Source organism: Mastigoproctus giganteus, chromosome 3, assembly GCF_048544385.1.
Source record: "Mastigoproctus giganteus isolate SK-2022 chromosome 3, ASM4854438v1, whole genome shotgun sequence".
Classification (NCBI taxonomy): Eukaryota; Metazoa; Arthropoda; class Arachnida; order Uropygi; family Thelyphonidae; genus Mastigoproctus; species Mastigoproctus giganteus.
In genome coordinates this window covers 230021256-230048645 of record NC_143577.1, presented here as the reverse complement: position 1 = coordinate 230048645, position 27390 = coordinate 230021256, and the positions used below count along the sequence as shown (strand labels likewise).

Sequence of the window (27390 nt, the reverse complement as noted above, 5' to 3'; positions counted from 1 at the left end):
CTTACATACACATATGAAGAAAATTTTAAAGGGAGAGGGAGCCAAATTTCAATTGGCACCCGGGCGCCAAATATCCTAGGAACGCCCCCTAATATATACACTTTAATTTTGTTTTTAGATTATTCTTGGCCTTTTTTTAATTTCATGGTCCTACTATATTTTACTGTTGTTTTTGCATTCTTTGATATTATTATTATTTCTAAATTTGATATATATGTGAAATAGTAGCAACTTGCTACTATGGGCAGACTGGCTGTAGTTAACCCTGGTAGCTCCCAAATTTTTGTCCAGTTTTATTTTTGTTTATTATTAGCGGTAACACGCAATAAAACCTATCAACTCAGCGGCAATCACCACCTGGTCGCCCGTGCTAGTTCACCCCTGGTTGATACTAGATTTTAGTGTCCTTGATTATAAAATCTTAAATAACAATCTTTGTCTTACAAAGCTTTTATTTAAATCATGACGTCTGTCACTGTGCTCGCTTAAACTCATAAACCGTTTCCACAAATAGTCGGTAGATGCCACTACTGAGAAAGTACATGTGTTGAGTGTCACAATCAGCTGTCTTTAGTTTTGTATATTTAGGCAATACGGTTTTCTTTGCGTTATATTTATATCTGTCAGTATACGCCTTGGACATTTCCTGTATGATAAGAATAAAAGCGAAAACTCCACACGATACAGAAGAAGAGCGCATTAAAGTTTAAGCCTTTATCGTATATTCATGAACCAACAAGATTTATTTTCGTTTTAATTGAAAGATTCCGCTTCTTTATTTCACCTACACCATCTGTTTCTTGACATCAATTAATAGCAAGTAAAATAGTCATCTAAACTTGCATGCACAGCCCAATTTAAAATTTAAGCCGAACCAACCAATCTACCCAAAAAAATAAAATAAAATAAATGAAGATGTGTCAACAAATGCACTAATTGCCAATTTTATGTATATACTCAAATGCAATAACCATTTATGCAGAAAGACATTTGTTTTCTGAGATATTACCTGATTTCATCACAAAAGAGAAGAGAAGCAAACAAGAGAAAAGAGATTAAAGAGAAGCAGTTTCTTCACGGCGACATTTGCCTTTCTGAATTCGCGTTTCTATTGGAGCGTTCTTCCATATGACTGATGTCACTTTTTATTAGTGTACTGTCAGGAGGTATAATGCATCTTTTATATCACTTTTGTGCCTAAGAGACGACTTAGTTGTGAATCTTTGATCGATTTTTATAGACCCTGTGGTATTTCTGCTATGCGTACCACACAGTACTGACGTCACTGCAGTACAATACTAGCCGTACTGCCGGCTCTTGCTCGATTACTTTAACGGAGTGAGGAAGTGGTCACTTTTTTTCCGGTGTGTAGAATATGGATGAGAGTTGCTGATCATGTCTGAGATGTTAAATATTTAAGGTTCTGTAATGTTTTGTTTTTCTTGAACGCGATAAAAAAAAAAAAAAAAATGTAACGAATAGAGTGAGGAAGTTATGCTGATAAACAACGTGTATTGTATATCATATTTTTGTTAGACGATACGGAAAACATATTTTAGCGATGATTTACGACTGCCAGTACTAAGGTAAGTTAAAATATTGTTTTCCATTAGTTATTCTTAATTACATTTTAAGGAATAATTATTTTATTAGATTGGCGTCGTTTCATTGTGTTTCTTACGTGGTCATCTAACTAAATTTCTCAGTTAAATTGATATTGAATATGCATATATTGATTTGAGATAGAAATTCGCACAGTACCTTAAAGAGGGGGGAAACGAATCGTTTTTACTTAAGTTATCAGATAAATTTATTTATTTAATATGTTTGAATGTTTACTCAGAATGAAATTTTAACTCTGACACATTGGCGCTGTTTTTTTTAAAATAAATATAGGGGATCTCTGCCTGCTTCACGTATCGCTTTTATTTATTTATAATGTGGCACAGAAAGATCCAATAGTTTTCAAAATAATAATAATAAAAGATGTAAATCTATTAGTGCAGTGTGCTCCGATCAAGCTAATTCAACAACCATGATGTTGCACAGTGCAAATGAACTACTGAGACAAGGTCGTTTCTAGAGTTAGCGAGAACGATTGCGAAATAACTGAATGGGGGCTGGAAATTAGTATTCAGAGGATCTTTTTTATATAAAAAAATAATAGAATATTACAAGGACTTCTACCCAGAAAATAAAGTCTAGTTATAATCTTAAACATTATAATTTAAAACATAAAATGAAATATAATTATTTTAGTATATACAGAAATGTGCTACTCGGTAAATAAAATTATTTATAACTAATAAGAGGTTGCAAGAGGTACATACACCTCTTGTACTAGTACTACTCCCCAGACAACCCTGATGCTGTAAAAGAAAATGGTACTTTGTTTTCTAATAGTGTGAGTATAAACTTTAAAAGTACATTAAACTTGTCTGTATATTTTTCGAGATTTCAAAAACTGAGAAAAGTTGGTTTGAACCAGGTGGACTCAACAAATCAGATACCAATGAGAATCTGATTTGCCATCCTTGGTACAAAAATGTATATAATTTATAAAATGAATTTATCACTCACCATTGCATGTTTATTTGAAAAAATATACACCTTAAATATTAACTAAAACATTGGATTAAAATAAATACTTAATAACATTAGCAAATATGATGACAGAAAAAAAAACAACTTAAAATATAGTTCTTATAGAAATATATTGTCTTATTAGATGGTAAAATTATTATTCTGCCAGATATACTACTGCAAAGGAAGTGGTGGGTGGGGGAGTAAAGGGTCATGGGATCTGACATTTCTTATGATCTGATTGTTTTAAAAGTTCATGAGGAGAATTTATAGTTTTGCCTTTGGTTTAGCCATAATATTTTAACTTTCTCAAGGTCACACTTCTTTAGAGACTAGATATCTAACTAGGAATGTTAAGAATACAAAAGCAAATAGTTGGCACTTTGCTTAAGGGAACAGTATTGTGGAATTAATAGTAAATGAATAATTGTGGGTTTTTTCCATTTTTAAAATTCAGATTACAGAAAGTTAGTTGGTGGCACTGTATTAATATATGTTGCTTCATTTTAAATTGTGTAGGTGTGTAACTGTTAAACTGTATATTAAGTTCCTCAGTTTCATTTCTTAGTGGATTGCATAATATTTCTTTGAAAGATCAGTCAATACATTTGTAATATTAAATGTAATATTCGTATTGGTGAAATTAATAAGTGGTACTAAACAGCTTTTTACCTCTGGCCAAAATTTTTCCTTAGTTGATGAATGAACTTTGGTTGGGTGTCAAAAGTAATTGCTAAAACTCCATTGATACAAAATGTAGTTACTATATGAAATCAAACCAAATGACCAGCCATAGAGAGAGTTTCATTTGCCAGTTACTTGCTTGAAAAATTCAATGACAAACTAGTGTTCCCAAACAGCATTTTTTAATCAAATGAGATGACCTCCCACATTAATAGATCTGTTAATTGATGCAGCTGTTAAATATGGGGCTCAGAAAACCATACATTGTTCAAGAGCATGTTTCAGATATCCTAAAGGTTGTCTGGTGCAGCTTGATGCAGAATCACATCATTGAATTCTTTGTGCTGAATAAACAATCAATGTCTGCGTGGACATGCTAGAAAATTTTGTTTTATTCCCACAGATTGGCAGCATGGAGAATGATGATGAATTCTACTTTCTCTTTCAACAGAATAGTGCTGTGCACTTCAACAAAACCCTGTGCAAGGTTCCCTGAATGATGGATTTGAAGCTGTGGGCCAGTTGCATAGCCCTGATCTTACACCCATCATCTTCTTCTTATGGGGATCATGTGAAGAATATTGTTTATGGAAAAAAGATTGGTGATATAGTTCATTTAAAAGAAACCATTAGAACAATTGAAAGCATTATGCCTGATATTTTTGAATGAATAACAGAAATTGAGTATGGATATGATGTACCATGCTGTTTAATGAAGATCAAGTTGTGTAATGTTATAAATCCCTTCTGAGATTAATAAAATAAAAGTACAATGTATAAACAAAAAGGCAAAGTACTCATTACACTACTGTAATTTGCCTTTTTGTTGCACCATCTTACTGAAGCTTTCTTTCTGGGAAAATATTATTTATATTTATTTTATAATGATAATTTGTTTATTTTCTTATACCCATAGTGGATTAGCAAATTGGAGTGTTTATTATAGAAGAACAGAAAAAAAATATTTTGCAGTAGTTTTACATAACTTATTTTTAATTAAATACACTTCACCTTGTGAAAAATTTAATTAATTTATTGCTATGAGAACATAAATTGATACAATTGACCGAAACAGTCCCAACAACTAAATAAAATTGACTGTGCTTTGGATTTCTATGTTTAAATGTGTTTTGTGATTATGAACTTCTCCTAAACTCAAAATCCACACCCAAAAACAGATTTCAACATAGGATTCTAAAGCACAGTCAATTTTATTTAGTTATTGGGACTGTTTGGGTCGAATTGTATCAATCTATCGTTTCATACCAATGAACTAATTAAATATTTTATGTGATAAACTCTCATTTATTAAACTTCCTTAGTAGTATTTACATGTAATGGCCTTCTAGAGTTTAACTAATTTATTTTGTAATACCTTTTCTTGTCTATCCTGGGAAAAGAAAATAGGATAAAATTTTAGGTATATTTTTAGGCAACTGTAAAAGCTGTGGGGTGGTTTCAAAGCTTCAGAAAGGTAGCTTTGCTTTTTAGGTCTAAAAAAAATTGAATGATATCTTGTAAGACTTCAAGTACTGATTACATTACTCTGCATTTTGAAAGAAATTCACTGATGTTTTTTCAGAAGAGGGTGTTTCTGAATCATTTTCAGATGGTAACTTCAAAAATGACTTCCATTTGTTTCCATCATATCAGGTTTCTTCAAAAATCACAAAAGAAAATTTGATTTTTCACAAAATTTTATTAATTTTGGCAGAATTTGTGCACTGAAATTATAACAAAATGCTACATTTACCAGGCTTTTATATTTAAATACATGTTGAAAACACTATTAAAAAGGATAGTGTGTTTAAAAAAAAAAAAAGTCCACTAAACACTCATCTCTCATTTTAAAAACTGATCTATAATGGGTCAAATTTTCGTTCCTTTGATTTTCTTGCAGATCCTTTTACTTTACAGTCCCTCTTCAACATCCAGCAATAGTCAGCCATCATGTTGACATTCTACCTCCCCTGGTACCTCATCTCCATGTCTTTAATGTTCTGGTGAAACCTCTCATTCTGTTCTTCATTAACACACACTTCCTAGATTTTTTGGGAAGTAGTCGACGTAGGAGTGTAAAAATGTACCTTGGCACTCATGTTGCAGCCCACCTTCTTGAAGTTTGCCAACATATTTTCAACTTTATTCTTGTCTGGATTGTTGTTCCCCAAGAAGTTCTTGATAACAGACCTGAAACTAATCTCTGTCTGTTTTTCTCTTTTATTCATAGTTTCCTCAAAATCTCAGTCTTTCATCAGTTTGAGAATTTGAGGTCCAACAAAAATACCTTGTTTTAGCGTTTCTTGGGTGATCGATGGGAATTTAGTACAAAGGTAGTTGAAGCAGGACCCTTCCTGAGGTAAAGCTTTCACAAGCCTAGTTTGATGTGCAAAAGTGGAAGGAGAACAGTATTGGAGTCCACCAGTGGTTTATGACCCAGGCAACACTCTGCCCCTTTTTTTTGGCCATACCTCGACATCCCAGTGCTTACTCCTTGCCCGATTGTTCTACTCCCGCAAAAAAAGTGAGCATTTTTGTGTTGGTCTGTGCAGGCTTTGAAGCAAAAGCCTGCACAGACCAACCAACCATGTTCTTCATACTTAATATTTGTCAACAGCTTCTTCAAGCAGTCATGTTTCTTTCAAATACACAGAGTGAGCTACTGGAATTTACCCATATTTGTTTCCATTGTGGAACAACATACTTATGAGTCAATAAAAAGTGATGCTGTGTAGGATTGTAACTAATTCTTAACTAGTTCATTAAGTCATTTATGTTACTGCAAAGAAACTATAGAATCATCCTCAGAAAAGTAGGGATTAATTCTTGTTCTCTGTGTCTTTATCTTAATGTTAATTTAATATTAAGATAAAGTAAAATAATATTAAATTAAATTCTTCTGCACATTGTTATCTCTTATATTATTATTATTAGCCATATGGTGCAAGGAAGCCTGAGGTTTAAAAAAAAAAAATTCTGAATTACCCTGAGAGAGAGAGAGAGAGAGAGAGAGAGAGAGAGAGAGAGAGAGAGGTAGAAGGGAATCACCAAGAAAGAGAAGAATGATAATATCCAGCCCAGGACCCTGGGTGTGCCAAGCCCATACTCACCAGACGTGAGTCCTTGGGGTTAATATTCCAGTGTATAAGTTTTTTTTTTTACAGTCATTTTCATATCTAGCAGTGGTGTATTACAGTAAAATCTGTATTAGGAATCACTGTTTTTTTGCTTTTTAATTCAATTATTGCTGCACTTTTAAAAAGTTTACATTGTGACAGTTTCATTACACTGGACTGTAAACTGCAAAGAAAGCAATATGCATATACATGTACAGTACAGTCAGTTCTGCTATAACACGGTATGTGTGTTCCTAAAAATCTCCACATTGTTATATCGTGCATTAAAAACAACAGGGCTTATGAGAAAAATGGGGATGGGACAGAGCACTCAAAAAGAATGTTCAGTCTGGTAAGTAAAACACTAAAAAAAGTTAGAAACCCAATAAAATTGCTAACACAGGTTTAAATATCTTAAATTTCTAATAAAAATAAACAAGTGAATATTACGGTAAATATAGCACTTTACCTTGACAAGATATGTTTTGCTTGATTGATATTTCTTCACTGACATTTTCTTTTTTTTTTTTTTGGATTGTAAAATTTAAAACAGTAAAAAAGATAAGCAATCAATAATGACGAACATGGGATTCACAAGTGAGACAAGTTTACGAAGCTTAAAAAATAGGAATGAAGAGAAGATTCTTAAAATTTATTTTTGTTTTTTATGTAATTGAAAATTTCATGGAAGGGAAAACACATTTCACCATAATAACATATAAAAACCCACACAATTCCAGCTATCAGTATTATCGCAAATGCAGTAAGATAGTTTACTACCCGTTTATAATTAGATTGCCCTAACAGAAAAGTCCAGTAAACCGGGAACTGCAAATTGTTTTATGGTATTGACTTCCAGAAATGTGCTCTCCCACTAATGCTATCCTGCCTCACGAAATTTCTGTTCGAACAGAAAAATATGAGCTCCTGAAAACATGAGTTGGACTACAATATCACCTGTTATCTTGTGAATACAGCAAATGACAAGTGTGTCTCCGACCAATACAACTACAATAAATGAAAATATAGTTCTCGCACATTTGACATTTTTTAAGCTTCGTAAACTCTTATGTATTCCTGCACAGGTCTCTATTCAGTTTGATGCCAGGTTTTTTGTTCACCTGGTGTTACTTGCAGATGAAATTGCACATGAGCCAATGTGAAAATCGCATTATACTGCGTTGTTCCCTAATGTATCAGTCGTGTTGGAGCAAATTCACATTGCAAAAATGCACGTTATAGCAGACCTTACTGTATTCCCCTATGTAGAAGGGCACAAAACCAAAACTTGCAGGCATGGACTAAGAAGCATCACTTTATAATGTACACATATAGTATCTTGTTAATGCTATATGTGTATGTGGGAGGCTCTGATTGTAACTGAGCCATCTTTATTGCTCATTTAGTACTATACTGCAAACTGGTTTCCTTTGTAAACTGCCTCGTTATGGAAGTGCATTTGCTATAATACCATGAACTGTTTTCATTTAATAGAGAGGATGAACAAATTCTAGAGTTGTAAAAGGTGAGCAAATGTACATTTGTGTAAAAATATATATGTAATGAACTGTAAATATATTGGCATAATTCATCCTTCTAATCCTAAGTAGGTGCCTTTAATTTAAGTTTAGGATTTTATGCCCAATGTATAAGCTGATCTTAAAATTTTTAGTGCTAAATGTTGAAATATATGAAAATTAAGTATTTATTTAAATATATTGTAAATAGATTTATATTAAAATTATATATAAATATGCTTAATATTAAATTATTTCAAATAATATAATGCTTAAATAATTGGTTCTTTGCTTTAAATGGATGAAGTTGCAAGTATTACTTACTTTACTTTTTATGTTTTTCTTAGCAATTGGGGTAGTACCAATGATGAACTTAGAGATTAAAGGTAAGTTTTTTGTATAATGTCAGTGATACTATTATAATAAGTCAGACTGTTTTTCTGAAAATTGAATGCATATAAGAGTTCTAGAGCTATGTGGAATACAAACACTCTGGAATTTATAATTATAGTGATCAAAACAGAAATGAGATGTTGGAACATCATTTTGAAGTTCACTGCCCACTCTCTTTGTTTACAAGTTTGTAGTTACTCCTAACTCTTGTTTACAGGTTTACTATAACTCAAGGTAACAGTATGATCAATTTTAAATTTCCAGATATTGATTTGACACTTGTGTGGTTGGCTGCTCTGAATAGCAGAACATTTCTGAATTTTTTGAATGACTGCATTGTATATTGACATGTTAGAGATGCTATAAGAGAAGACAACATTCATGTTTTGATTATCATATTTTGATTTTATTTGAAGAAAATTACTGTTAAAGAGCAAAGAGAAGAGATTTTGTTTTCACAAAGATGATAGTGCTCAACAAGCAAGATATTGGTCTCATTGTATTTCAGTGAGACCAATATTTGTTGGTCCACTGAAATGCAAATGCTAAATGTGAGATGTTCAGGGAGGTAATCCTAAAAGCCACTCATCTTATATACTAGCTAAGAGATAGTGTTCAAGGTTTAGACAGAAATGGATGGCAGGTAAACTGCCAACTTTATTGGCAGAGAAGAAAATTGCATGGGATAATTAAAATTGTCAAGAGCACAGAATCCTACAGTAAGTATAAATTGGTATGTAATCATGTTATTCAGGGAATTAGACATGCTAAGGTAGATTTTGAGCAAGGCATTGCTAAAAGAACAATGAAAAAGAGCCAAGAATTTTTTTGCTTATGTTAACATTAAAAGGGAAGGGCTGGGTCATTTTGACCCACCTGATATTGATGACAAAAGTATCAGTGATTCTGTACAGGTTTCTGATAAACTCAATAAATGGTGGTTAATGGCACCTTTCTCATCATTGCACAAACTATTTCGATGGACTGAAAAATAGCAATTGAGTATAACATTGATAACTGCAAGATACTGCATTTGGGTAGCAGCGGTCCTACAATAACATACCACTTGGGGTAGTACCAAGTTCAATTAGTCTAAAATGAAAAAGTCCTGTGGGTGTTTGTGCTGGCTGACATGAAGTTCTCTGAGCAGCACAGACAAGATTCTGTCAGTAATATGTGGGGGCTGTGAGAAAGTGATGATTATCCCATTATAGAAAGAAATAGTTAGGTACTATCTTGAATATTGCATACAGGTTTGGAAACCATTTTAGAAGGACATAGGTGTGTTGGAAAAGGTGTAGAGAAGAGTAACATGATTATATATAGGTACAGAATGGTATTACTTAAGAAAGAATTCTGTAAGCTGGAATGTCTGGAAACTAGGTATCTGTGCAGAAACCTAAATGTGCTGTTTAAGACTGCTTTCAGAGGGTTGAATAAATTTTTGTTTTTGTTTTTTTTTTGCCTGAAAAAACATCTTTGTTTTTTCAGGCAACATACACAAGGAAGTAAACCTCTCCTCTTGTAGCATACAGAATAAAATCCTTTAAACTGTTTTATAAATGCCTATGATTAAAAGTATCAAAATTTAAAAAGATCAATATCTTGGCCAAACTCTTATTAGTACTACAAAAAAATCAGGATACCTAGCAGAACTTTTATGCACTAAAATTCTGTTTGGGATGGAAGCTACAAAAATGTTAAGAAACAATGGTATACAGCGGTGCTTCTCAAAATTTTAAATTCTTGTTCTGACAGTATGGTGATTTATATAGCAGTTCTAACTATACTGCATTACACTTGAATGTCTTAATTCCTTCCAGTGGGGTTGAATAAACTAAATGCTGGTGGTATCTAAATGGTTTGAGGAGTGCTGGCATTACTGTATATGGTTCTTCAAATCTTGAATATATGTTAGATTTCTTGTGGAGTTATAAAAACTGCAAGAATATGCTCTGCCTCAACTAAGGAATATTCTTACTCCAAAGGATTGTTCTCAGTGAGTATTGTTCTCACTCACAAAAATAAACAGATTAAGCCAAGCTCATTCAATATTAGTCTTAAAAAAACTTATGTGATTTCTTTCTAGCTAGCTTGCCCAACACTGACTTAATTTTTGTAAGCTTTCTAGTTCTACAAGATTAAGTGATAATTAATTCTAGCAGTGAATAACCTATGCCTGGCAAACAAAACATCTAAAGGTGATGCAGGAATTCTAATTTTAATGTTACTTTTGAACTAGGAACTCAACTTAAAAGTGAAAACAACTTTGGAATCAGACTGCCGATACTTAAATTCACAAAAAAACTAACCCACTTTGCTACAGCTAAAAAAAAAAAAAAAAAAAGAAAAGAACCACTTTGGTCATTTCCCCGCCCACCCAGATAGGACTACTTTTACTTAAACATAAAGATACAAGGTGGTCCTGAGCATTCTTCAATAAAATTTCAGAATGTCCAGTGGCAGATATAAGCCTAAATGACTGCTTAGGACCCTAGAATATAGGGCACTCAACTATATATGTAAGGAACTACAAATAGATTAAGATATCTGTTAAATTACTTTAATATATTTTCTCAATTTTTCCTGTAGATATGATATTGAAAATTTAAGTTTTCTGTTCATCATTGGGTGTTTAGTAATTTCAATTGTTCATAAGCCATACCTTGTTATTGTCTACTCGTTTTCAACAAGCTTAACTTGAAGAATCTTTGGTAGCATCGCCTTTCAAATGAACTGATATTTTTCTTTATTCTTTTGGTTAGAATTCATGCGTCATGTCCTGCATGGGGGTATAGTACATTGATCCCTCATTTAGAAGAGGCTGGGTTCAAATATCTAAACCAGTAGTTTTCAATCTTTTTTTTAATAACGGCACCCCTAAGTAATTTATTTTGTATTGTGGCACCCCTACTCAATTTTCTGCTTGTTAGATCTGATTCTCTGTGTGTTTGTGTGTATATATATATATACATAATATTAAAAAATATATACATGTTATTTATTATAATAATATAATTATAAAAATTTACATTTCATAATACAAATTATATATATATATATATATATACAGTATATAATTTTATTCTTTATATAGAGGCACTAAGTAAACATCAATTATAGATCACCACAAAATTAAAAAGATACTGTACACCTTTTTATAATGAAATAAAGATATAAATTAAAAAATAAGAAGTTTAAGTAACTTAAACCCAAATTACGTGGCACCCCTGGAACGTTGTTGTGGCACCTTAAGGTGCCGCGGCACCCCGGTTGAAAACCACTGATCTAAACACTAGAAGGAAGGGGATAAATCACACTGGTCAACTTGATACCAATGGTTTAACTGTTGTTGATCCTGCTCAAGTTGCTGACAAACTGAATAGGCATTTTGCATCTACATTCACACATGAATTCTTTAAGGAAGAGCATACCAGTAGTTTATCAAACTTTAGGGAGCTAAATGATTTTGTGATAACTGAGAGGAAAGTGAAAAAGAAATGGTTGAAGCTAAACATAAAAAGGGCATTTGGAATGGATGGGATCCATCCAGTTGTATTAAGGGAGGCAGCAAAGGAGGTAAGCAAACCTTTAGCTATAATTATGAGAGCATCTTTGGATTCAGGGGAGGTCCCTGTGAACTGGAGATGTGCAAATATATCCCCAGTTCACAAGGGGAGGATTGAAAGCTGACATCAGTAATTACAGACTTGTTAGATTAACTTCCGTTCCAGAAAAATTAATAATGTCACTGGTTAAAGAAGTAATGCAGGACCATCTGGAGCCATAGCATGGATTTTTTAAGGGGAAATCTTTTCTGACCAATTTTATTGGATACTATGATACAGTAACAAAGGAACTGGATGCAAAAAATGATTTTGATGACCTATACTTTGAGTTCAGGATAGCTTTTGATACTGTTGCACATAAAAGACTGCTGTACAAATTGGGGCAATGTGGCATCAAGGGCAAGTTACTGCTTTGTATAAAGGAATTGTTGAGCGGGAGAAAAACAGTGTGGTCAGGGCCGGATTTAAACTTATTGTGGCCCTAAGCTATAACATGTATGAGGCCCTTCTCTCTTACAGTTCACCTGTGACAATATTAAAAAAAGGATTTTTTTTAAGATGAAGCGAGGCCCCTTGTAATGTGAGGCCCTAAGCTGTAGCTTGTTTAGCTTATGTGTAAATCCAGCCCTGAGTGTGGTTATCAATGGGAATTGCTCTTTGTGGACCAATGTTATTAGTGGAGTCCCCTAGGGTTCAGAGCTGGACCCATTATTGAAAGTATATCAAGCTTAATCTCTAAGTTTTCTTATGATACAAAGTTGGCAGGGTGATCGATAACAGTAATCAAGGAATGTTACTGCAACAAGATCTAGAAAAATTAGGCACATGGGCTGAGAAATGGTAATTGAAGTTTAACATTGACAGATGATATACCACATATGGATAGCAGTATACCATCATTTTCTACTACCCTGATGAAGTACTAACTGTGTGGTACTTCACTCAGGGTAGTGGAAAATGAAAAAAGACTTGGGGGTAATTGCACAGTCAGATATGAAATTCTCTGAGTATTGCAGACAGACTGCCAGGATAGCTCATGGTGTTTTGTCAATGATATACAGAAATTTTGCTAGCAAAGATAAGGAGGTGATTATTCCATTGTATAAGGCAATGGTTGGGCTGCATACATCAGGAGACCTTATTTTAGGAACTGGATCTTCCTAACAGGAATGAGGATTTAGATCTTCTGGAATGGGTGCAGAGAAGAGCAATGAGATTGGTGAAGGAAACAAAAGGGTGCTCTAGCTAAGAAAGGCTTCAATTCTGCAAATTTCAGTATCTGGAGACTAGGCCCCTGCGAGATGATCTGATTGTGTTTAAGGCTTTCAATGGATTACACAAGCCCAGTGCTGGCATTCTATCTCTCTCTCTCTCAGACTATACACATGATGGGGCATAAATTCGAATTGTTAATGGTTGCAGGTAGATGTGTAAATTTGCCAAATAGCTGATTGTTGGAACAAACTTATACAGTTTATAGTTGAAGTGGGTAGTTTGAATAAATTAAAAGAATTAGACAGAGAACTTTAGGGGACAGATAGATGATGTCGGGATTTTTTTTTTTTTTTTCTGATGCTGTATAGTCTTGCTTTCTTACCTCATTTGCCATTATTAATACTAATACTAAATCCTGTTGGAAACTGGAGGAAAACTTGAAGTGCGTTTTTAATTGAGACTACAGTTAACTGACCTTAGATAGAGGAATGAGGTTTTTTCTAAAGTTATTTGTAGGTTTTGCAGCCCACATATAACATGCAAATTATTTGTGAACATATTTTTACAGACATGACATGTAATAAGTCATATGAACTGGTACCCTATGACAAAAGTATGGAATATACCAGAAGTGCCTAGATGGCAATCCATGTCTTATAACAGTATGTGAATATGATCCAGGACTTACATTATAATAGTCTTTTTCAAAGGGAAAGGCTGCTATTTCTTCTGAGCAATCCTTTCCATCTCCAGATCACATATAGTGTTAAAGGCTGGAGACAAAACACAGGATAGAATTGACTTATGGTGATATTTTTCCCAGCCTCTGTTTCTAATTGACAGCTGAAAAGAATACAATATGGTTCTACTTGTCCATTGAAGCGCCTGAAGAACTTTTATGATCACTTGACAGGTCCCTGGCATTATAATTCTCAATGCCTTGGGTGATATCAGTGCTGAAATCAAAGTTTCTGTCTGTAGCTAAATATCTCAATGTTAAATGTTTGTGAGGTGAAATAGCCTTTCTCATTAACTTTTTTTTTTTTTTTTTTTATTAATGATGATACTGATGACACCAATAATAACTATTTTTTGTCATCACATATAAAGTTGTGCTGGTCTATTGGTTCATTTAATTCATGCAACAAATTTGCATAAGATAACATAGTCCTTTTCAGTGATCCATGCTTGCTCCATTTTGATATTTTTGAAAATTTCCTTTTTTTCTAGAAAACACAGCATTCAGGAGATGCAAATCTCTCATTTCCACAGACATGTTATGAACAGCAACTGAATATCTGCTGCTTATGTGGGTACCTATATGCACTGAAGTGTACAAGTGATGTTTCATGGTATTTACTTTTACCATTTCTTCAGTCACCAAGTTGCTGTCCTTATTATGCTATCAGCTTCACACACTCTGAGGTGAAGCGATTTTGATTTACTTGCATGCCATACCACTAAAAGAACAGCAAAAATAGTGCAATTGGAACTGGGAGATGCCAGACCAGGTGACCCTTTTCCACTCCTAAGATGTCTAGTGTTGTTATTAGTTGTTATTTTTAAGTGACAAGAGTGGAATCTGGTGAAGTTGCTATACCCTGTGTGTTACAGGGTCTGACTCATTGTGTTCTTATATACGCCTTTGCACAAACTTGTTGTTCTGTGCTGTCTTTTGAACAGCTATTGCCTGTTTGTTAGACTGCACTCTTACATCAACAAATTGTTTAAAGCCATAGGGCTTACTTAATTTACCTATTTTTGTATTTGGCTAAGTATTTAGAAAATTACAGTTAATATTCATAGAGCCTTTAGTAATTTTGGCAGAAAATACCTAAGTCAAAATCACTTGTAGAATGTCATTTTAACGAATGTCCCTGTAATGAAAATATCAGTTTAGTACAATAAAAATTCAGTCTGTTATGAAGAAATATAACTATTATGATGAAATCTGTAAAAAGAAAATCCTCCAATAATATGACATACACTTTTTGATATTTCGTTTTTAGCATCTGGCAATACTGCAATGATTTACTGACTGGGCAGTTAATTATTTATTTGATATAGTGGATTTTAATATTTCTACATTCCTGCAATGTTGAGGTGATTTTGAATGTGACAGGGGTTTGTTTATGTAGAGTTACATATTTTATGAAACACACTGATAAAGGAAGCACCAGAAAACTGATTATGACAAAGCACTAACAAAAAGAGCTAAGAATGGGAATAGAGTTTTTCTATATGGTAATATAAAAATGAAGAGAGTAAATGAAATGGCTCCCTTAATTGATTGCAGTGGAAGATCCATAGAAAGCTCAGAAAAAATGATAGATGAGGCGAATGGAATCTTCTCAATGATATTTACAGTTGTAAGCAACCAAGAATCTTTTCTAACAAAACCAAGCTTTTGTTAGAAAAGCTACTGAAATTAAAGGAGGGCAAAACTCCAAGTTTGGATGGTATATATTTTATTATAATTAAAATGGCTATGTGTGAGTGTATCAAATCATTCGGAATGTTAATGAGAGTGTCATTAGACTCCAGGAAGATCTCTGCAAAAGTGCTAATGTCTCTCCATCCCACAAAGGTAGTACTAATGAGGAGTAACTGTAGGCCATTAAGTTTGATTTCTGTAATGACAACAATCATGGAGTATGTGGGTAATGATGCAATTCAGGACCATCTCAACAAGAATGGTATTTTGAATAGATCTCAGCATGGGTTCATTAAGGGGTGGTCATGCCTGATCAATGTGGTCAATTACTGTAGTATAGACATTAAACAATTGAATGCAGGTAACAATTCTGAAATTTAATATCTAAACTTTATTAAAGCTTATTATAGTGTCCCTCATGGTATGCTGCTATGTAAATTGGAAAAAATTGGAGTTATGAGTAAGCTTCTATGCCGAATCGTGGGCTGGCTAAGAGATAGGAGACAGGGTTCCTATGGTCTTTAGGATGACTCATAATAACTGCAATGGAATACGCCAACACTATATGACCGAAACTTTATTAAAATAATAACAAAATAAGACAGGATAAAATTTTTGTCGTAAAAATAAAATACACTGACAACTGTAGAGTTAAAAGCGATACAATGATGGAAAAAGTACATTGATATTCAAAGAAAGTGCATCACCCCTTAAAATTGTAATTGTCATCCAAGTAACGTAAGCATATGGCAATATTTCTTACAGATTGCATCAGATAAAATTTACACGCATAGATGATGATAATATTGCATCAGCTGTTACTTTCAGCTATATAAGCACACTATGCAAGAGTTACAGTCATTCCTTGCTTGTGTCAGGATGGCGAGTTATGTGCAGTTGATGCCATGAAGAAAGAGTGCTATTGTTGCTTTATGTGAGGAAGGATGTTCTTCTTGTCATATTTCTTATCGAGTGTCTTGTAATCAGTCGACAGTGAGTAGATTTCTTTCAAAACTCAAGAATACTGGTTCTGCTGATAGGAAAAAAGGAACTGGATGCAAACGAGTCTCCAACAAAACAGGACCACGTTTTGAAGCGCTTATGCCTTAAAAACCATAAAGCTTCTTCTTCTGAGCTGAAAAGAGAATGGGAAGAACATACAGGAGTGGTAGCAAGTGCAGTAACAGTCAGAAGATGCCTCTTCAAAAATGGACTTGTAGCCCATCATCCTAAGAAGAAGAAGCCCCTCCTCACACAAAAAATGAAAAAGGCCCAATTAATTTGGTGTAAAGAGCATGTCAAATGGACCCCCGAGCAGTGGAAGTCAGTTATTTTCTTGGATGAGAAGAAATTCAACCTGCATGGCTCTGATGGGAGACAAACGATTCGCCGTAGATGTGGTGAAGAATACCATCCAGACTGTATGGTGTCTACAGTGAAATTCCATACCAGCCAAATGATATGGGGGTGCATTTTGTATCGCAGAGTAGGTTACCTGCAGTTTATAAAAGGTTCCGTAAATGCCAATGGATACCTGGCTATATTGGAAGGCAAATTGCTGCCAACCATTAGAGACCATTTCAACCTGCCAAGTAACTACATCTTTCAGGATGACTCTGCTCCTTGACATCGGGCAAAAAGTGTAAGTAGGCACTTCTGTAGTTATTTTAGCTTCATTTCTGCATTAGAGGTTCGACAGTAATGTGTTTACATTTGTTACAGGTGAAATAATAGCTGGAAGAACGGTCCATTACAACTGTTAGCTGGCTAGGAAACAGCCCAGACCTTTATCATATAGAGAACTGTTGGCATCGTGTGGAATCTGCAGTTGCCAGAAAGAAACCAAAGACCCTTCATGAACTTCAGGAAGCCATAATTCATGTTTGGAACCATGAACTATCAGTTGATTATATTCAGAAATTGATCTTGTCACTGCCTCTACGGTGTGGTGCTGTCGTCAGGGCCAGTGGTGGTTCAACTAAATATTAGTTTGCAACTGGTGAACGTTTCATTTTGTTTTCCATTTAAAATGATAAACTGAAGCCAGTTGAGGGCTTCTGATAACATTTCAGCCATAATTGTCGTGTTTACCAAAACTGTTGTATGAAGGTTGCAAATGCACATTTTGAAATATTTTGAGAGCACCTGTGAAATATTACTTAGCTTTGCCTTAACTATTAATAAATATCTTTTGTTTATATTTCTATTTGTGATGCTTGTCATTAATGTAACATACTATCGCAAAAAAGGGTTAGAAATGTGAAATTCCTATGTGATGCACTTTCTTTTTACACCAGTGTATATAAAATATACAAAATATTACAAATTAAAAGTGATAAAACAACTGTAGCTTTCAAAGGCAACTGTCTCCTTTATCAACAGTAAAACTTGATTGTCATGGCACATCCCATCCTTAAATAACATCAGCAGGATCATGGATCACAGCACATGTTATTGTAGGAGCATGGGCATCCTTCACACGTGCATGGAAAGTGGAAATGGCTCAGGAGCATGCCAGGCGGAACCATTCATCATCCCATCCAGGAATTAAAGTTTTAGAGAGGGGATGAATACAGACTTCCCTATCTCTATTGATGGTATTATGTTCTGAAGAACAAATCTGCAAGCTCTCAAGACATTTCCGGTTCCAATACCTATACAAATGATCAACGATGATGGTATTGCCTGGAGAAATTTTGTTGTTTCCTTCCCAGAAGTGTTCAGCCACAGCAGATTTCTTATAGTCTTCGGTGTTTATTGTGCTAATATTCGCTCCTATTTATGAAATTCTGAGAATCTGAGTTGGAAAAGTCAGTTCTATCAGAATTAATTTCCCAACTTAGACACAGATTTCAGTTCTTGGAAACTAGGCACCTATGCAGAGACCTGATTGAAATGTTTAAGGCTTTAAATGGATTGAGTGAACTAAACACTGATGGCATCTTTACTCTTTCTCGATGGCGCCTCCGTAGCCAGGTGAGAAGGAGCAGCAGTGTGTAGCACATGCTTCTTGATTAGACCGGGGTTCGAGCCCATCAACACTGAATACGGAGGATGTGGAAAGGTCAGGGAATGGCCACCACATATCCCAGAGCAATATGGCCTTAGTTGCTAATGCTCCTAAAAACCAAATAACAAACAAACTCTTTCTCGGATAATACATATATGGGGACATAAATCAAAAAATGATGGCTGCAGGATTCATGTGGAAAAAAATTTCTTTCAGCCAAAGAGTGATTCTTGGAACAAACTAACATGTGGTATTGTATGGAAGTGGATAGGTTGAATAAATTTAAGGAAGAATTAGACAAATTACCAAAGAGAATGGACAGATCAAGTGGATTGTGTTTTTTTTTTTTTTTTTTTTTTTTTTGGCTGATGCTTATAAGCTTGCTTCCTTGCATCATTTGTTTATACTAATTCTAATATCCCTTGCTTTGGTTAACTTTCTTTCCTTATCAATCTTAATCAAAATTGGATCAAGGTTATGAGGGAGGCCCAATGCTAATGGGCCTGTTATCTGAATATATACTGGCCAGAATAAATATGTTTCAGTATGGAATAGATAACCTAAAATTATTTGGCTTTAAGGTTATAGCCTCATTAATTTATGAGGATAGATCGACCAGATTTAATTTATGGATAAATCTGGTCCTGTTCCTAATTCTATTAGTTGTATTCACTTTAATTTCATTCTTCTTTTCAGCAAAAGCAGATTCATCATATTCTTTATTTAATTATTATTATTACTATTAGCGATATGGTGCAAGGAAGCCTGAGGCTTTTGCTGCACCAGCCAAAAAAAAAAAAAAATTTCTGAATTACTCTGAGAGAGACAGACAGACGTAGAAGGGAATCACCAAGAAAGAGAAGAATGATGATATCCAGCTCAGGACCCTGGGTGTGCCAAGCCCATACTCACCAGATGTGAGCCCTTGGGGATTAGTTTGGGTTATTCCTTATAAAGTTATCTAAATCTTTGACTTGATTACCAGTTTTACTGGTTTTAACAAGTAAAATTTTTTACTTTTGAATTTACATGATTTTAGTATTAGTAGTTGCAAATGATACAAGGAAGCAACACCACCAAATATGGAGGATGTGGAAAGGTCAGGGAATGATCACCGCATATCCTGGAGCAATATGGCCTTAGTTGCTAATGCTCCTAAAAACCAAATAACAAACAAGCAAGCTTACACAATAGCAGTCCCCCACCCAAAAAAAAAAAAAAACTTTCCACATCACATATCTCTCTGCTCTAATAATTTGTAGTTGTAGCAGTAGTACAAGCTGCCTCAAGTTGTAGCAGTAGGTAGTTTAAATTTATTTAAACTACCTGCTGCTACAACACTAAACAGAAGTTTGTTCCAACACTCAACTATCCACTGGCTGAAAGCAAATTTCCACATATCATTCCTGCAATCACCCTTCCTCAACTTAAATTTATATCCCCTGGTATGTGTTGTCTTAACAAGAATAAGAATGCCATCAATATTTAGCTTACTCGATCCACCATTCAAAATATTGACCGAATCTTCTTGCAGACACCTAGTTTCCAGGCACTGCAATTTGCAGAACTGAAGCCTTACTCGGTATGAGTAGCCTTTTTATTTTCTCTCCTCACTAACCTCATTGCACTTCTCTGCACCCATTCCTACAGCTTCACATCCTACCTTAAATGGGACTTCTAGGCCTGATGACTCAAGATGTGGCCTAATCATTGTCTTATACAATAGGATAATCACCTCCTTATCTCTGCTGGGAAAATTCCTATATATCATTGACAAAACCCATGTACTGTTCTATCACCTCATCTGCATTTCTCAGAGAACTTCCTGTCTGACTGCACAGTTACTGCCAGGTCTTTTTTTTCTTTCCACTACCTCAAGTGTGGTATCACATGGTAATGTTATTCTGGGATTACTGCTTCCATATGCAGTGATCTGCATTTGTCAATTTTAAACTTCAGTTGCCATTTCTCAGCCTATCTTCCTAATTTTTATAGATTTTGTTGCAGTAGCATATAATAATCACCATGATTACACTGCCAATTTATTACAGTGACTGAATTCAGTCAATAACAGTTAAAGGTTGAAACTGTAGGAACAAGTGGAGGAGAGATTGTTGAAGTTAAACATAAGAAAGGCACCTGGGGTGGATGGGATCTATCCAGTTATATTAAAAGAGGTGGCAAAGGAGGTAAGCAAACCCTTAGCCATAATTATGAGAGCATCATTGGATTCAGGGGAAGTCCTCATGGACTGGAGATGTGCAAATGTATCTCCAATTCACAAAGGGGGGGGGGGGATCAAAGGGTGACACAAGTAATTACAGACCTGTTAGTTTAACTTCTGTTCCAGGGAAAATAATGGAGTCGCTGGTTAAAGAAGCATTGCAGGATCATCTAGACAACAGTGCAGTAATAATTCAGACACAGCATGGGTTTCTTAAAGAGAAGTCTTGTCTGACCAATTTGATTGGATTCTATGACGTGGTCACAAAGGAACTGAAGTTGCTACAATGGATAAAAGGATGGTTGAGTGAGAGAAGATAGAGAGTGGCAATCAATGGATACCGCTCTTCGTGGACTAATGTTATTGGGTCCCCCAGAGCTCGGTGTTGGGCCCATTGTTGTTTTGTATATTTATCAATAATATAGATGAATGTATATGAAGCTTAATGTCAAAGTTTGCAAATGATACAAAGGTTGGCAGGGTTGCTAATGACAGTAATGGCAGTGTGCTACTGCAACAGGATCTAGAAAAGTTAGGCAGATGAAGTGGCAACTGAAGTTTAACATTGACAAGTGCAAAGTACTACATATGGGTAGCAGTAATCCCAGAGAAATGTACCGTGTGGTGTTACACTTAGGGTAGTGGAGAGTGAAAGAGACCTGGGGGTAATTGTGCAGTCAGAAATGAAATTTCTGTGCAGTGCAAACTGGCTGCCAGAGCAGGTCATGGGGTATTGTCAATGATATATAGGAATTTTTCTAGCAGGGATAAGAGGTGATTATCCCCTTGTATAAGGTAGTGGTCAGGCCACACCTTGAATACTGCATACAGGTCTGGAAGTCTCATTTACTCTCATAATTAGTGTTTATCAACGTAGAGTTGCTAGAATGAGTACAGAGAAGGGCAACAAGACTGGTGAGAGGTACAAAGGGGTGCTCTTATGAAGAACGGGCTTAAGTTCTGCAAATTGCAGCTTCTGGAGAGTGGCACCAGGTGATCTGATTGAAGTGTATAAGGCTTTGAATGGATTGAGCAGGCTCACTGCTGATGGGATTCTTCCTCTTACTCAGAATAATAACCTGAGAGGGCATAAATTCAAATTGAGGGAAGACAGCTGGAACAAACTTCCATCTGTTGTTGTAGAAGTTGATAGCTTAAATAGATTCAAGGCAGAACTAGACAAACATTTGGAGCGAGTGGATGGGTTTTTTGGGTTTTCTGAAAAGAAAATTCAAAGTTTTATGTTTGAAACAACTCAACTTTATTCTTATTTTTACATAGATATATAATAATAACTGTATTTATCATCAATTTGCTATACATAGAACGAATAATTTGAAATATGTATACAATTGAAAGTGAAAAAATAAGAAAAAAATAAAATAAATTACATATATAAAAAATACAATTAACACTTCAACTAAATGTTTTCATATTTAGATGTATTTTTTGTATAAATTTCAATAAACACATATTGCTTGATACCCCTTCTGAATGTTTCGCAGACCCTCTGGAACTGGTCTATGGACCCCCCCAGGGATCCGTGGACCTCAGTTTGGAAAAGACTCCCTTGTACAATGGGATAATCACCTCCTTATCCCTGCTAGAAAAATTCTTGTATATCATTGGCAAAACCCCAAGAGCTGTCCTGGCAGACTGTCTGCATTGCTCAGCGAACTTCATATCTGACAGCACAGTTACTCTAGGTCTTTTTCATTTTTTTACTAGGCACTAAACACTAAACTGAGTGTAGTACTACACACTAAACTGAGTGTAGTACCACACAGTTGGTACGTTACTCTGGGGTTACTGCTACCTGTATGCAGTACTTAGTGTTTATCAATGTTAAACTTCAATTACCATTTCTCAGCCTATCTGCGGCGCATTATAGCCATAGTTGCTGATGCGCCAATAAAACTCAAACAAACAAACAAACAATCAGCCTATCTGCAACAGAAATCTTTTCTAGATTTCTGTTGCAGAAATTTAAAGCCTGATATGCCTTCATCAATATTATTGATAAATATAGAAAACGACAATGGGCCCACCGAACCCTGGGGGACTCCACTAATAACATTAGTGCACAATGAGCAATGTTCATTGATTACCATTCTGTCTTCTCCCACTCAGCCATCCTTTCCCATAATGCCACACTGCTCCAATTTGTATAGCAGTCTTTTATGTGCAACAGTATCAAAAGTGTTCCTGAAATCCAAGTATATGATATCAAAATTAATTTTTGCATTTAGTTCCTTTGTGACCACGTCGTAGTATCCAATCAAATTTCCCCTTAACAAACCCATGCTCTGTCTGAAGTATAATTGCGGCCTTATCTAGATATTCCTCCATTACTTCTTTTACCAGCGACTCCATTATTTTCCCTGGAACAGAAGTTAAACTGAGAGGTCTGTAATTACTTGTGTCACCCTTGATTCTCCTTTGTGAATTATGGATACATTGGCACATCTTCACTCTGCAGGGATCTTCCCTGAATCCAAGGATACTCTCATAATTATGGCTAAGGGTTTGCTTACTTCCTTCAATGCCTTTCTTAATATAATTGGATAGATCACATCACCCCCAGGTGCCTTTGTTATGTTTAATTTAACAATTTCTCTTCAAATTTCTTCGCAGTTATTACATCATTTGACTCCCTATTAGAGTTTGATAAACTTCAGACCCCACTCCCCTAGAGAATTCCTCATATGTGAATGTAGATGGAAAATACTCATTCAGTTTGTCAGCTACCTGAGCAGGATCTCATCAGTCGAACAGTGATATTGAGTGGACCAATTTGATTCATCCCCTTCCTTCTACAGTTTACATAAGTAAAGAAGTCGCGGCTGTTTTTTTTTTTTTTTTTGCATCTTTTGCCAAAGATTTATTGTAATCTGCTTTTGCCTGCCTGTCCTCCTCTGTGACTTGATTATGGACTAGTTTATATATACTGTGGGCCTCTGTATTACCTGATAATTTAGATGCATCCAATGCATTTTTCTTCTCTGCCAAGTGTTTCATCAGTTCATCTGACATCCAGTTTGAAATCATTATTAAAAAAGAGTGAAGTTGCCAAGTAGTTCAGTATAGAGTTAATGTATTTACTCATTAGCTTACTAAAGTGTAATTGAATTATGCTTAGTACCCAATAAATTTTCAGTTTAAGCTTAAACATTATGTGGAATTAAAGTGTCCATTACTTAGGATTATTCTAAGTGATAAAAATCATCACTTAGAATAAGTGATGAAAGCAAAAAACTTTAGTGCACACTTTTTTTTTTTTTTTACTTTTATGTAAGACATAACCGTTCATATATTCTCAAGGTCAGTTAGCAATTTTAGTTGAAAATAGCTTATTTTGCACAGTATGAAAAACAAACAAACAAACAGACTTTATATGTATCTTTGTAATTATTTAATGTTCCTAAATAACCTAATGAAATTGTTTCACAAAATATCATAAAAAAAAATCTGTACTTCTGGGCCTTTACTGAAAGTTATATGCCCTTTCAAACAGGATATGAGTCATGTGAGCTCTTGGGGATATTAGTGATGAGGAAATAAATGGATTTATTTTAATAACTTGCCACTTCCTGTGACAGGTTTTTCAGCCAAAATAAGAAATATCTTGTCATAAACATGCTTTTGTTGTTTAAATTTAGGAAAAGTTAATTTATGTTTTATATTTATACTATTTATATAAACTTATTTACTAACTTAATAAATAAGTTGTAATTTATAATAAACTTATTGAAAAAACAAATAAAAAATTTGTGGTTAATGTAGTGTTGTATGTCCTCATGGACTTAGAGAGAGGGAAAAAAATTCAAAACCCAACTATGTTGTTTTGCTTTATTGAAAATGGGAAAAAATCCTTGAAATTTTATTATATATAAGCTATTAAAAACTCATTTTGAGAATGCATCTTGGACACCATTTATCACATTTTAGTCGTTATTTATATCACTAGATTGTCAGGTATAATACCAATGCAGAACCTGTCCAGCCACTAATATGTGAGAAATCTAAGTGACCACCTGAGTAGTACTGTTTATTTATAACTGCATTATAAATAAACAACGTCACACTTCCTTAATAAGAAGTGTTCATTTTTCAGTGCACCACAATAACATAATAGCAAATATTATTGTGCTCTTAACACATCAGCATAACATAACAACATATAATAACAATAACAGCACAATTGAAAGATCAAAGCTACCAACATGGAATCTGTCCTTTTTTTCTTGTAAATTTTTCATTTGGAAATTCATAATACAGCCATGGGAGGGATATAAAGCACCATACATTTTTATTATGAATTTTCAAGAACCTAAAATGATGAACTCATTGTGGGTACTCGAAAGGACTAATCTATACATTTTACACTCTATACAGTCTCGTTTAAAATAAATTGTAACTGCTTGAGGGTGATTTGGTATAAAAGTAATAAACAGGAATTTGTGTATCTGTTATAACAATACTGCTATTCTTGCTAAAATCCAATTTTCTGAATGCCTTTTATGTTTGTGTGCTTTTGACACTTCCAGGGGCAGTGTTACTCAGTCTTTTTTTCAGTGGACCACTTTATATTTGAGGTAGAAACAACAAAACACTTTTATATTTGACATAGGGGTTATGGACCACAAAAACACTAAACTATATATGAAAAATATATTAATAACTATTTTTTAAACACTATTATATGCTGTCATACTTAACATATCTAGTATATATACGGTTGTTATAAGCATACCAGTATCTCTGATCACTGTTAATGGAATTTTTGCCTACCGAAAACAATTCTGCTTTATTGACATGTCCTGCAGACCACTTTCATACGTTATGCAGACCACAGGTTTGGAAATACAGACTAGAGGATAGCCAAAGTACATTGGTAAATTTTCTGAATGTCTGTTGTTATTGTACATCATGGTGATATAGTTAGGAAAGAGCCATGTGTGTGTGTGTGTGTGTGTGTGTGTGTGTGTGTGTGTGTGTGTGTGTGCATTGTATTTTATGTAGTGTCTACATAAAATACAAAAAAAAGTCTAAATGTTAGTTGAACTCTGCCATAATTTTTGTAATAATACATAACTCTGTAAAGTGGCCAGAAATGTGTGTAATGTTATGTTTGTGCAGTGTGCTTGTTGGTCGTTTCTTGCCACTTTACTACCAAGAAGGCCATCACCAGAAAGCCTACCCAGTACTTATCCATCCCATGAAGAGGTGCCACAACTATGCATGTATTGTCCATGGGGAGACAGGTCATAGCAGAATTTGTTGGGTTGATTTTTTTTCACTTTCAAGGCATAACAAATGCATTTCAATGATTCATTGGATCTTATCTGAAATGGCCACCATAACCAAGTGGTTAAACGAAAGAGTACAGAAGTATATGTGCTTTGAGCGACTGTAGTTCAAGCCCGCATGACTACTAAATATGGCAATTTCGTGTATTCTCTTGAATTGTCGTATTCCCTCTGCCATGTGAACTCCTCTGACCTTGTTGTCATTCTGGAGTATAAACAGAAAATTTATATATTTTTAAAACAATTTGTAATCAAAATAATTAAATTATGAAATAGTAAGGATATAAATATATTAAAACAATTACATAAATATGAAGGTATAATTATTTTATTCATATAGGTTGGCTGAATAGGTATGTGAGTGGTATAATCAGTCTGTTAAGTTCATTTAATCAGTCTTGTCATAAAAACTACTATAATTTGCTAAAGGAAAACCGAAAATAATTTGGAATCAGTGTCCAAAGTTCCAGTTAGTTCACATTCCCCCAAATGAAAAATACTTGTTGATCTGTGTAATTAAGTGAATTTATATATTTTTCAGATTTAGTATCACAAATTCCAATTTTAACTGGGATTCTCAAACTGCTGGTTGTGATCCCTAGATTAATTTTGAAGGGGAGAGGCCACAAAAATTTGTTAAATTTTGCTCAAAGCATGGTAGTTGAACTCTGATTTTTGAGTATCACTAAGCTTACAAATCAGTTTTCCACCTGCTTACTTTTTTTTAGCAGATGATATTGCCATTGATGGTAATCATCTTTTTAGAAGTTTTAGTTTTTTGTTAAGAAATAATGAAAAATTTCATTCCAAACTCATAATGCAGACTATGAGTTTTGTGATGCTGCTTTGGCTTTTGTGTGAGTAGCGCCAGGATTTCATAGCAGTATTAAATGAGAAAATGGTATGTGTAAGCAGCTATTGCATACTGTTATAAGAATTACATTTTCTTATTTAATACTGTTAAATATTAAATAAGAATAAATAAGATTAAATTCTGTTATACCTGTTATCTGTTAAAATAAATAATAACTTGCTTCTTTTAATGGATAACAGGTTAAGAGAATATATCCATAAATACTTCAAATATAGATATACAGAAACACATCACAAAGGCTCTACTAAGGAGGGGTGGAGAGTATGAAGAATGGGGTTTGCTCCAAAACATTCAACCGAGAGAATGTTTTTGGTGCATTGTAACAATTCTAGCTGAGAATTCCTTTGCTTTTCTGACTCTACATTGAAATTTTACTGCACATGGATTTGAACTAGGGTGAAAGGCAATTTTCATAGTTCTTCTTTTCACTTTTTAGTCAGTCTGGGTACTGGTGTTACATTA

The 27390-nt window shown here is 34.4% G+C and overlaps 1 protein-coding gene across 5 annotated transcripts in view; it reads left to right on the top strand.

The window, feature by feature from the left end:
• The first annotated feature begins 1474 nt into the window (after positions 1–1474).
• LOC150088826 (uncharacterized) overlaps positions 1475–27390 on the top strand; it is a 518204-nt gene continuing 492288 nt past the window's right edge. For 4 of the 5 annotated variants that reach the window (XM_090369685.1, XM_090369682.1, XM_090369683.1 and 1 more), the window contains exons 1-2: positions 1475–1586; positions 8248–8286. The gene's annotated coding sequence lies outside the window, so the exon portion shown is untranslated. The remainder of the gene's footprint in view (positions 1587–8247; positions 8287–27390) is intronic. The other variant, XM_090369684.1, reaches the window with a different exon arrangement.